The 13,940-nt window shown below is 37.5% G+C and overlaps 1 long non-coding RNA gene across 1 annotated transcript; it reads left to right on the top strand.

The window, feature by feature from the left end:
• Positions 1–225: 225 nt before the first annotated feature.
• Positions 226–2,992, top strand: LOC137007085 (uncharacterized). Its single transcript, XR_010892557.1, has 4 exons — positions 226–287; positions 1,658–2,636; positions 2,739–2,786; positions 2,878–2,992. It is a non-coding gene; the product is annotated as an uncharacterized lncRNA (long non-coding RNA).
• Positions 2,993–13,940: the final 10,948 nt, after the last annotated feature.

Raw genomic sequence — 13,940 nt, forward strand, 5'->3', positions numbered from 1 at the left:
AGATTTAAAAAATGCCAGAAAAAATGCTATTTACAACAAAGATTCGAGCTACCACGGAGCATTATCCAATCGTCGTTGTTAGGATGGCTGCTAATAACATCGGTGAGTACTATATTTTATAAGTAGAGCATCCACATACATGTTTTGGACTATCTTAATTTCAATGTTTTTATTATTATTTTATTTTTTTTATTTATTTTTTTATTTATTTTTTATCAATATCATAGATGTGAATGAAGAGGTTCTTTATTTCGACGAAGGACTAGATCTTATTCTGGATGAAATAAGTAAGTATCATTTCGCTCTCCATTAAAAATCATGATTAATAAATAGTCTATTAAAGCTGCAGTAGGTAACTTTTGTAAAAATGTATTTTTTACAAATTTGTTAAACCTGTCATTATGTCCTGACAGTAGAATATGAGACAGATAATCTGTGAAAAAATCAAGCTCCTCTGGCTCCTCCCAGTGGTCCTATTGCCATTTGCAGAAATACACCGCTCCCGGTAAGAACCAACCAATCAGAGTCAGGAGGAGTGTCTTAGCAGTGTCAATCAAGCTCGTGTGCGCGCTGATCACACTCCTGTCATGCACAGCCATAGTGCACAGCGTGTACAGGCATTCAAATTCAAGATTACTGGTGTGCAGCAGCTTTGCTTATGGCGGACAAACAATCCAGTTTCGTACGTATAATACCCCATAAAGTGCGTATCTTATGCACGCGAAAAACTCATTTTGCCGTATATATTCTACGAGATTAAAAACTCGTACTATTGATACGCATTTTCGTGTGAGCGGGCTCTATTAAGTCATGATATGCAGTTTTAAGATTTTTTCAGCCGAGAATGTGCTGGTTTGAAGCTGAAATTTGTGGTTAATTGATAAAGATAGCGCCTTTCTGAAAATTTGATCTGACGTTGTCGGAGTTTTGAGATCCAGGCGATCACCGGACTCTCTGCGCTCATGTGCCCAGCCGAGGGCAGCCTTACCTCGGCTAATCCTTCTGAAATTTGCCGCTGGCTCCGTTTTGGCTGAGGGCAACGTGACGTTTCATAAATTTATATGGCTATTTAACTTTTGTATCATACTAAAGCGCTGATTTTGTACGCTTGCCTGAATTGTTTGCTTTATTTCTTATTGTATATTTTTATACCTTTTATAATGGCTATTATTGATGTTATGATATTGTAACAAGGTTAGTAGATGTGGGAAGAAGGAGGCGGGAACCGGTGAACATTCAACAAAACTTTAATATAAAATAAACAAACAAAACGAAAGTAATGCCGGCAGACCCTCGCGGACGTCTGCCGGCCACACAAACATAATAAAACATAAAATAAAGTCCAGGCCTGGTCCTCTCTCGTCCTCCACTGATGTCGCTCCTCCTTTTATGCCTCCGGAGCTCCTCCGTGAGGGACTCGAGGCCGGCACGCCTCGCAGGTGACGCTCATTATCACTCGCGTCACCGGCCTCGCGCCGTTCCCTCACGGCTCTCGCCCGCCCTGCTCGTCACAGATATAGACACGGAGGCAGAGATAAAAGCAATCCAGGTGAGCTTTATTGAACAATATGTGATACACAGAGTGATAATGGCTGTTATCAGGTTCTTGAGAGATGAATATAAAGTAATACTGTCCTTGTATGGTTTGTGGATCCAGGAGCTGAGATGAGATGGAGGGAGACGTTGGAGACACTCACACACACAGAAGGGTAAGCACACGAAGGGACCAGGAGACGAAGGAGATGAAGGAGATGAAGGAGATCGCTGGAGCAGGTAAGTATGTCGATGGGGAGTCCTTAAGGTAAGCATTTACATGAAGTAGTGCAAACGAGACCGGACAGTGAGTGTGTGTGAGTGTGGTGGCTTTGTAGTGCTGGTGATTGCAGAGTGAATGAGATGCAGGTGGCGGTGATTAGTACGCTGGTGATTGGGTGCGTGGGTACTGTGGTGAGGTGGAGCCTGGCGTGTCTGTGACAATTGAACATTAAAACTGACATTTAACAAAAAGAGAAGGTTGTATTTTATGTTAAAGTCTATTTCATTTCATTACAGTGAAGATAATTAGAGTATGCACAAATAGTATTACATTTAATATGTTTGAAATGTAAACGAAAAGAGGCAGGGTTGTTTAATATTTCGTTTTGTTAAGCAGACATTGCAGATAATTAATCACTCGTTGCCTGAGGCTATTAATATGTTTTTGTTTGTTTCTTTAAATAAAACGAAAAGAGGCAGAGTGGTTTAATAACAAATTTTGTTTTATTCTTGGCTAAAATATACATACAGAGATAACCGTAGAAGCCAGTTTTTTGCGTACTGTAACCGTTATATTATCTTACTAGCTATTTATTACTTATAGAAATAGTGCACTTCATATAGTTACATTACATGTATTGCAAAATACGTAATGTTTTGAGGACCAAGTTTGTAGTCAAAGTATGGGAAGGCCATAGTCAATGTAAATCAAATTGTTGATGTTTTGTTCGTATCAGTGAATGTGCTATAACTGTTTATCCGCCGTCATCGGTGGCCCTGCTTGCTTACCAGCCTGCGCGTTCACGGCAGGCTCCGTTGTGAGGGGGGAGGAGCTGTGGAGGGAGGGCTGTAGCGCAGCAGAGAGCAAGGGGGAGTGACCTGTGAGTTGTGCTTGTTCAAATTTTCTGGCTAAGTCAACGTTTTCTAAAAACTCCCTACTGCAGCTTTAAATAATGTGTTTTTTCTTTTCTTTTTTCTCTCAGTTGATGATGCATTTCTTAGGGGTGCTACGGTTCATGTTGTGTTACAAGGTAGTCATATGGACAAACAATTTATTCTTTTCAATGCTATCGAGAGATTTTTCTATTGTTCATAAGCATATGCTTGTAATTTTCTCAACAGAAGTAGTGTCGATTGAATTTCCCGCTGGCTACTATGAACAGCCAATCTCCAGCACAGGTCCTGAAAACAACGCTTCTCGCCAACTGTTTTTTCGGGGGGAGGAGGTGGAGGTATGTTGGAGGCGTTGTTTCATGTCCAAAACATGTATGTGGATGCTCTACTTATAAAATATAGTACTCACCGATGTTATTAGCAGACATCCTAACAACGACGATTGGATAATGCTCCGTGGTAGCTCCTGTCGAATCTTTGTTGTAAATAGCATTTTTTCTGGCATTTTTTAAATCTAACCGGACTGAGGGGCGTTTCTGATGGTTATAAAGTTCGGGGTTGTCTACTGAGCTGTCACCTACTGTGTCAAAAATCTTAAACCTTTTTTAAAATTTCTTAGCGTACCTCTATTCTATACCTTTACGTGTTGTAGAGGAGTACAACATTCCCAGCGTGACATTTCTGATAATATTATAATACAATATGTTACACCACTACTATTTATTAATTGAAGCATCAAATTACATGAGCCTGAGAAAAACGCATCCTCTCCCGCTCAAACTTGCTGCTCATTTACACATTAGAGCGTATGCTCTTATGATCAAACGATCCTTTCAGCTTTCTCCTTAACGCCGCATGGTGCAATCATTATCTGTATCATAAACACACTAGGCCACATCCCGCTGAAAACATCACCAGGACTCCGCAGGTAGGCCTATGTATGTGCGTAGGTGCGTGCGCGCGATCGTCTTACATCTTGTCAGGGGTCACTGAACACCCCATCCTTCCTTAACCTCGGTGCGAACTCAACAGGCACCCCTGCAATAAAACAATTCAGAGGACATCAATAGGAAAATAATTATCTATATATACTTATCTGTGTGTGTGTGTGTGTGTGTGTGTGTGTGTGTGTGTGTGTGTGTGTGCGTGTGATAAATGTCTGATACGTTAAAAGCGTTAGTCTTGTACACATTCGTAGTGAGCTAATTAAAGTATTATTATTTATAAGAGTTATTTTATTGTCATTTAAAGATGCATCTGCAGTCTCAGGAGTTTTAGGTAGAGATGCTTCAGCCATTGTTACAGATTAGTATTCTGTTTACGTAAAATCACAAGGCTCGTATCTTACATTTATACACACAGCTTAACCGTTTTTAAACATCCCCCTCCGCAAGAAAGACGCATGCGCAATCTATCACTTTTGTTTCAGAAAATCTAACAACATTTTAAATTGTCTTTGTGTTTGTACAATTCATTAATGCCTTTTTTAAAAACATTTAAATATGTGAAATAACTTTCTTTAATAAAAAACATTCCTTAAAAGCTCATGCCTGTCACCCCGATACACTGTTTTACATTTTAAAGTTTAAGCACCGTTTTCAAACATTTTCACTTCAAAAACACACAAAGTCCAAAACACAGTCATAAATTCCTTAGTAGGGGTAATAGGGAGGGGTAGTGGGGTAGTGGGGGGAGGACAAAAACAGGTGGCCAAAACAGGTGTCCAAACAGGTGTCCAGTCCGGAGGGAGGGGTGGGAGGGAGGAGTGGGGGGAATATTTTATGGGGGGTCATAAATCAATCATTTTGACATAAAGTAGCCTATAACCCTCTCTGGAGCCAAATTATTGGTACACTTAAATAACAATTTGAGAAAACAAATTGCTGAAGCTTTCAAAACTTAATAAATTATATTTCTTAAGAATGTGGCAGTGATGAAAGCGAATTGGTTTTCTATCCATAATTTTCATTGCTTGGTTTTAAAGTGAAATATGAGAAAAGATGATAGCATGCATGTACAGCAGGGCTGCCTGGTTCGGAATTTAATGTCGGATTAATTTGAAACAGTTTATATTTCGTTGTATTGTTTTTGATATTTTCTCAATATGTTTATCAAATTTTAGTTGGGGGTCAAGGACCAACCCAAGATACTTGAATTTTTCAGTTACTGGTTATATTTTATCGTTTTGCAAATGTATTTGAAATTTTTTATTTAAGTTGTGTTTTTTAATTGAAAAACATATAGCAACTGTTTTTGTAAGATTTAGAACCAGCTTATTTTGAATAAGCCACTGACTAACCTCAGCCATGTATGCAGACAAAACCTCTGCAGCTTGCTCCGGTGTCTTGGCAGGTGCATAAAAAACGGCATCATCTGCGTAAAGTTTGCAGTGGACACCCGGACAGATCAAAGGCAACTAACTCTCATTAGAGTATCAGTAGACTGTCTGCTTAATATCTGCTAACACTTCTTTTGATGCTTCCCAAAAGACATTCTACTGAATCTAAGTAACTCTGCAACTATGTCAACTTATTCTACTAACCCGAACCCTGATGCCTAAACTAACCTAACATTACTAACAGTCTACTAATAATGAGAGTTATGTATTTGCAAAGTTACTTATATTTACAGGAATGTCTAAATAGATTATAAAAATAAACTGTAAGCAAATTCTTTTAGACTTTTTTTTTAAATATGAGGGAAGAACCAAGCACTAAACTAGAAAAACAAAAAGCTCACAGGAAAAAGCATTGACTGCAACAGAATCAGTTATTTATATTCCGTTGGTTCTCTCTGGTTTATGCACGTGTTCATAATTTCTTTGTATGACAGCCTGGCAAAAAATGATGTCTGCACAATTTGGCATGCTAATATAAATAAATATAATAATATTTGAATAAAGGGTTTACATTTTTCTAAGCTATACATCACTTTTGGTCACTTCTGGGGATTTTTGCTTCTGGATGTGCTAAATATCGAAGCTTAATGCTTAGTGTTAAAGTTTGTTTGAATCCCCTCAACCTTAAGCATAAGCAATACTTATACCTTAGCAAATACCACTAAATATAGCTTCTGAAATAATCAGAAGCTGTCAGCAAGGAGGAGAGAGCACTTACATTAAGATAATCCTGCTAAGACTTACATTAATATTTTACATTTACATTTAAATGAGTCTTGGAAGCGTCTTGCAAATGTAGAGGTGGGTAATTTAAGACCATTTAAAAGGCAAAAACACAAAAATGCTTGATGCATGTATTCTGGGAATTTGTGGGTGAAATTAATAAGTATGATAGCAGTCTCCAAACAAAATCTAAAAATAAAGCCAAGGCGAAATTGAAATAAATTATACAGTCAAGTCCCAGTGCAATCATTCTTGCTAAGATAAGCTTAACTATTACTTATTGCTCGTATTATTACATTTTGACATCAAACTTAGTGCAATACCTTTCCCCTGTAGCAGATAGATGGATGAAATCACATATTAATGCACTTAAAAACACCCAAAATCACCTAGCGACGACACAGCAATGCTCTAAATATACTGAGAACATCTTATGAACTGTAATTTTCTGAACACAGTGCAACATAAGTATTACACTTAGTCATGATGGAGCAACAGTTTGAAGAGTGGGGTATGACAGGCTAAAAGCAGACTTTAAAGACTATTATGCACCTTTTTACAAGTTGTAATATAAGGCTCAGTTGTCCCCAGAATATGTCTGAGAAGCATGCAATGCTTATGCAATGTTGTAATTGCCCGTTGTGGCAAGCAGGACGAGGCAGAGTGCTTGAGGGCCGACGGCCGAGGGCTGAGGGCTGTGAGAGCCAATGTCAATGACTGTTAATCTCGGCCTCGTCCTGCCTGCCACACCCATTTTTGAGAGGAAGAAAGAAACACCCTAACCTAACTCAACACCCTAACCTAACTCATGCAGTGAAGTCTCTCCACTTCCTTTACCCCGGTACACCTTTAGCCATTTTGTACCTCGTCTTGCTAAGCAAGTTAATTCAAGTTAGTTAAACTGACAACATGTTTATAGTTACTTGCATCAAGTTTACATGCACAATAAACTCTACCAAGGTTTCTTACAACCAATGTAATGCAAGAATGCATGTTAAGTATGACTGCACACTTTAAGCATACACATACTCACTCGCATCACCAGCCCAAGACAGCTCAAATGCAAGAGCTGGTGGTGTTTCTCTGATGAGGGGCTTTGGATTCCCTGGACAGACTCAAACCAAGTCAACAAATAGGCATAAAAATATCTTAGTGTCAGATTTTGCACCCAGCGAAATGTCTTTCTTTCAGGAGTGAACATTTGAAAACACTGCTTTGTTGTTTACCTCTTTGCAATTCATGCATCCCATTCTGGAAACCAGCATGCATCTTCTGCTGAAACGCTTCAGTTCTCCATAGTTCATGAAGGCAGTCCATCTCAAAGGCACAGCTTCCCATCTCAGCTGGCTGCCTGCCTTTTGATTATATGTGGAGGGCACTCTGAGCAATGCAATCAATTTCTAGGGTGGTTGAAGAAAGAACACAAAGTGAGAGGTGTTTTGTTTGGCGGACCCTTTAGAGCAGCTGTTCAATTGCTCACCTGAAGACTGGAGGGTCAATAGACTGTTGACGGTGCCGTGAACCCATGGGACAATATGCTTGCTTATTTGAGGAATCATTCATTTTTGTAGCACAGACACTACCGGAAGAGTTTTGGGCTGAAAAGTAATGATGAGCAATAGTAATAGTGATGCTAGTTCCACTAACAAGCAGTCCGTGCATCAGAAATACAGTACATTTCTCATCCCAGGACTACCCCAGGACAAGCACACATTCAGTCTGTTGATTGCCATAAATGAATTTGGCCATGTTTCAGCCCCACTGGAGATCCAAAGTGTTTTGGAGTGGCTGAGAAACGCAATTAGACAGTTTAATGTGACAGAGGGAATATTTACACTGGATTCTCGAGATGGCTGACTGTGACAGCGCTGAAGCAAGACACATTAATTCATTTCTCTTCTCCACAGAGACAGACGTGTCGACGATTGTGGTGGTTTTCTCCTAACAGTGAACATCTGAATTCTTAACCCTATAGAGCCTGTATTATATTTGTACACAATCTACTACATGCCTTCTGTCGTCTGATTGATAGTTCATATTTTTTAGCAAGTTAAAGCCCTTTTAGTATAATTTTAAAAACATCCACCTTCAGGTCGTGGTTCACTGTGAAATCTTTTCTGATTTTTATAAAATAAACATAAGAATAACATTTATATTATTTATATAAATAATATAAAGAATAAGAATAACATTTATATTATTTATATAAATAATATAAATGTTATTCTTATGTTTATTTTATAAAAATCAGAAAAGATTTCACAGTGAACCACGACCTGAAGGTGGATGTTTTTAAAATTATACTAAAAGGGCTTTAACTTGCTAAAAAATATGCTTCAGGAGTATAAATGTTAATATATATAAATCATTTATAATATTATGTTGTTAGCACTTACTGGACTGAAGAAGCTTGAGTTTACTTGATTATCCATAGATAATACAATAAATTAAAATGCAAGTATTAAATATGATCCATGAGGCTTTTGAGGAACGTTTATTTGTTTGATCTCTCAATCATCATTGTATTGTATTATATGTTTTAAAACAGAGTTTTGATCATAAAACTAAGCATTTAAATATCATCATACTATGACATAATATTGGCATATATAGAGTGCCAACTGATATTTATATGCAATTTATGTAAGTAGCCTGTTATTCTGTTATAAAGATCTCATAGATTTACAAGCTCACCAGAATTTCGTCCATTATATAAATATCAGTAAATGCAACAAATTGTATATTTTTTTGTCTCAGTTTGAATAAAATTGAAGTGTTTTTCCTCCTCTAGTATGAGCTTCATATTCTCACTATATCAATCTATATGAGCCATAAAAGCCTGATTATGATATTTAACAAAAACACATATGAAAACTTTTATTTTAAAAAGATTAAAAATATTTTAATTTGTACTTTGTCTAAATAATAAGCTGTTCCATAAAAAAAAAAAAAAACCTGACTGTGTCAAAAATGGATTAATCTGACAATTATATTTTAGGCTTTACATAGTTAAAACAGTTTCAAAGATGTCCAGTTCACTCAGGCCATTTGTAGTGCAAAAACACCAAATCATCATAGTTATGGCAATGCAACAATAAATTAAGCTTTCTGCTTCTGCCTACAGATTTTCATTCAGTATATGTTTAAATATTAGTGACCTTTCTAAATATATATTATTAATACAATTAGATGAAATATTCAAAATGTTCATTATAAAGCTGATGAACTGTGTTGGGCTGTTTATCTGTCAAGCTTGTGCCACCTCAAGGCACCATTGCACCACAAAAAAACAAAAAAAAAAAAACAAAAAAAACAATCTGATAAAACATTCATTGCAACCGAATTCAGCCGTTATATGTGATGTTTAAATGATGAATCTCTGCGGCACATTTGAGACTCGCAGGACTCCAGTCTGAGAGTTGAACATTGAGATGTTTTGTGTCTGTTTGCAGATTGCAAGCACACTCTCAAGTAAGTTCTCCCCCCTCATCTCTCTCTTCTACTTCATTTGCCAAATCTTTTCCTCTTTCCCAGGATGCCTCACTTCGAAACCAGCCCATTAACTGGGCAGCAAAAGCTGTACCATCTGCGACAAGCCCGTCGGCATCACTCCGGTTTGATTTATGACTGCACGGCCCAAATCATAAAGAGCTCAGCTGAACACAGACCGAGCACTGGCCGCCCATTTCCCTGCTTCCAATTCACACAGGCAAGAGGTAAATCAGAGTATGCAGACTGTCTGCCATGTCTCCACTAGCTCCCATGAATTACATTATGGTAACGGCTGTCATGGCACAGGCCTGTTTGTTTTAACTCGCCATGCTGCACGATGTCCACCTGTGATCGATGCGGTGATAACCGTTCATTGTGGCGTCAAACAGACTGGTGCTGGGTAATTTATAAAAACAGGTGTAAAGGTGTAATAGGTGTAAACCATAGACTGTAAAAAAATATGGACGTAGCGTCCGTGACGTCACCCATAGAGTTCTGAACATAGACTGTCAAAAAAGATGGACGACGCGACGTCGCTTCCTTCCATTGTAATGAACTGAAGCCAAAATGGCCGACCGAATGGCATGTTACGCAAAACGTCAAAAAAAAAAAAAAGTTTGGAGCCTGGGCATGCGCAGAAGGAACCGTCAGTGGAGCCGGAGGCGGAGCCGCGGTATCAAGCTTCCGCCCAAACGCACTCGTAATCAACCACGCCCCCTGAACTTCTCTTCTTACTCGTTTTTTTTATTGGCGGTTCACATTGAACTTCTCTTTTGCTCCTGAAAAAAGGTAAGTTAAATACAAATACAACAACTAACGACTTAAATTTAAAGACATAATAATATACTATATATTAAAACTGACGTTGGCTATTTTTTAAATGATTTAAAATGAACAAGTCTTTCACGATGTGTTGGACTATGGAGGACCAAACCTGCAGAAATTAAAAATGAATAAATGAATGAATAAATAAATATATAGATGAATAAATAGATAAATAGGTAAATAAATGTGATAATAGGAAAATAAATTAATGAATAAACGACAATAAAAGACGCTAGGGTGATGACGGCTAGAGTCAGACACTCAGTGGACGATTGGTTAGATTATTAATAGCTATAACTTTAGCAAAATGACAAATAACGTTAATGCAGTAAATGGTTTAAATTGGGAGCACGGAGAAAACTTTATACGACGATCAGATGGTCTCATATCGACATTGTTAACGTGTGTAGACGATATGAAGAAGTGGCCAGAGGAAACCATGGGACTGTCAGGAGTTTATGGAGCAGCATGTAAAGGGTGTAGGTGAAGAAGACTGGAATTATTTTAAATCAGCTTTGTAAAACAAGAGATAACTTTGATTTGTTTTAGAAAATTTATCATTTAATACAAGTTGTATAAAATCAGTTGTAAGAGCGTTTGTTGTTATCAGGAAGCTAGAGAACTTTTACTTACCTTCATGTAATATTTCACCATTTAATTTTCATATGCAATAAACCAAGATGGAATTTATTTGCAAACTTGACATGACTTATTCCATTTAAATCAGTAGACTTCATTCCTTCCAGTTTTAAGGGGAATCTACAGAGCTTACATTATGTGGTTTTATAAGAAATTACTGACAGCTAACATCTGGCCACATTGTAAAGATTAAAACAAAACTTCACAAAAGATAACATTATCATATTGTAAAGGTTTATAGAAATAACTTTACAGATAAGTAACATAGTAAAGGTTTATAAAAAATAACTACATACACTATTTACACTGATTAGTTAAATCAAAACTACAGCACAGACAGAAGTGGAAATTAAGACTTATTCCTCCTCTACATCAGAAATTATGTTGCTTAGGTTACACAGGACAAATTCTCTAAATAGTCAATTTTAGGGCTGAGTTTAATTGGAACTGTTTTAAGAAAGGATTTTGAAGTATTTCAGTCATATGACCACTTGGCGATGGTGATTTCTTCGGAGAGTCTCTCTTGGTGAATGCTGGAATGACGAGTTTCACCTTCCTTTCATAGTGGAAATCGGTAATGGTGAAGCCTCTGTCTGCATTTACTTCAGCGCCTGGACAAAGGTATTCCAGGAACTCTGAATTTGCAGTTATGAATTTATCACAACACCAGGATTTGAAACACCAAACCTTTAAGCAAGATCACCCTGCAATAAATTAAGACACAGCTTCATCAGTAATCAGGAGCTGATCCCAAGTGTGTAGCTGGTAAGGTGTTCGGCGACTGAATGAAACGCATCCGATGTCAACCCTGTGTGCTGACAAAGATGGTTGTTTCTCAGCAGAGTTGTGTACAATGGCGCCGGCTCAACGCATTGCATTCTCATATCAGATGTAGGTGGCTTCAGGTTGAGATGCGATTTTGATGTGTAGTTGTGGTCAGAGACAGATGGATCCTCCTATTGTGTTTCTGCATCACAGTTCAGGGCATGTGGATGTGAGCATCTTCACTGTTGTCTACATCACTGACGCTCATCGATGCATCTGTGGAAATAGTATAACCAAACACATTTTTACATTAGTAATAATACATCATGAGAATGAATATACAATGCCACTCATACTTGAACAGAACAGTGTGAGAGAGAGATGCATTAAAAACGAGACGGTATATACACAATCTCTAACTCTAGTGTTGATACGTACATCAATATCAATATGAGAGATGTTGCTAGATTGCCTGCTATCATCTGCAATCTCTGTAATTTACAGGAATAATGTAAGCTACTGTAAGACTATTGTACCATAGTACTACAGTAAATGTACTATCGTAAATATGAAATATACAGGTGACAATGGTAATAGTGCAAGATTCATTGTGTTTTGTGAATATTACTGATCTCAAATTCATAGAACGGACTTCACAAATCTATCGTTAGGTTAACAAGCACATGGCTAACTAAGTTAGCTTACCTGAATCTGACAACCTGTTCAGCATCTGGCGTGACTTCTTTACGGGAACATCGTAGCCGAGACATTTCTCGGGTAAGGGTGTTCGTCAGTCAGCTTCCCGTCCATGAAATGTGGGCACTTCAAGTTTATTCAGTTTATGGCGACCACATGCATTTTTTTTTTTTCTCATATAAAATAAATATATTTTGAATGGATTGTTGTTTCATTTTTGTTATCTTCATTTTAGGATTAACGTTGAACAAAATGACCTCACATTTCACAGCCACCACAGAGTTCAAACGTAAGTATAAATAACATAAAAATATATAGAAATAAATGTTCTATTTTGATTTCAGCGTTAAGCTTCTAATTTAAGAATGATATAAGCTAACTCAAGTTTTATTAGTTATTTGTCCCAGCTATATTCAATCCGTCTATCAACAATAGCTGCATAACGTTAGCTCTATTATTACGAAGGTTTAATTAATTATATTTTAACCTGCGATTTAAGAAAAGCGCATCTACATCACCAATATCTATTAAAAATGGTTCTGTAAGTACCTTGTTAAGTACCTTAACAAGACCTTTGAATCCTGGGATGTTTAGTGTTTGATGTGAGCTGTTTCAAGTCGTCATTTCAAAATGAAATAAAGTTGATAACGAAAACGGTGTGCTTAAAAATGAGTGGATGGAAAAATATGCATTTATTCTCCATAAAAAATAAATAAATCACCAAAACTGAGTGCCTCTCCTCAATTTGCAGCAAAGAAAACTAAATTGACTATTCCAAAACATAGAGAGAGAGAGAGAGGAAAAAAAACACTTCAAAATCCTTTGCTGGAAACAAAATTAAACTTTTGAGTATTCCTGACATACAGCATACCATAGCTTTGTAAAATCTGAAAAAAAACAAAAAACATTTAAATATAAATAACACACAAAAACTTTTCTTAAAAAGGTGATAATGTTTTTTATTATTATTATTATTATTAACAATCAACAATACCCAGAATATACATCATTGGGGACAGCTACATTCACCGTGGGTGAAAAACATGCGAGGCAAACAGTCGGGACCAACCTTGGGCTGGACGCCCATATCCGGTGGTTTGGCTGGGGAGGCATGGTTTGGAGAAATGTCCTCCCCTTCTTCTATCAGTGCCTTGGAGGAAGAGCTGTGCCAGATGTCCTCTTGATTCACTGTGGCGGGAACGACCTCGGAACCATCAAGAGTGTCAAGCTTGTTGCAGGAATCACACAGAGATGCCAGTGGAGGTCTGCACACCCCCCAAAAATGGACAAAGCCCGGCGCTTTATTAACAGTGTGATGACTTCCTTTGTTTTGTCTATTGGTGGAGGCATTGTGCATCACCGTCAGATAAAGCGTAGAGATCCTAGCCATTTTTTGCATGATCAAGTTCATTTGACCCCTTTGGGAAATGATATATTTTTAAAAAACATTGCCCGGTGTTTGAAAGACCAAATCCAGTACGGTTTGAACTGCTGGATTTGAACTTTCTACCCAAAGTTGTGGCATCAAAAATGTCTAGAATTTTTACACTTCATGTGACGTTTGATGAACAATGTTTGTTGTTGTTGTTTACACAAAGGAAGTCATCACACTGAGTTCTGTCACAGCTCTTCCTCTCCTTCTTTCCTTCATTCCCTTTGCTTTACCTCAGCCATTTTCCCCACTGTGAATGTAGCCAAGATTTTGTAAATAAATTTACTGGATTAGCATAAAGCGCCCACCATACTTCTTTTT

The sequence above is a fragment of the Chanodichthys erythropterus genome, chromosome 18 (assembly GCF_024489055.1).
Source record: "Chanodichthys erythropterus isolate Z2021 chromosome 18, ASM2448905v1, whole genome shotgun sequence".
NCBI classification, from domain to species: Eukaryota; Metazoa; Chordata; class Actinopteri; order Cypriniformes; family Xenocyprididae; genus Chanodichthys; species Chanodichthys erythropterus.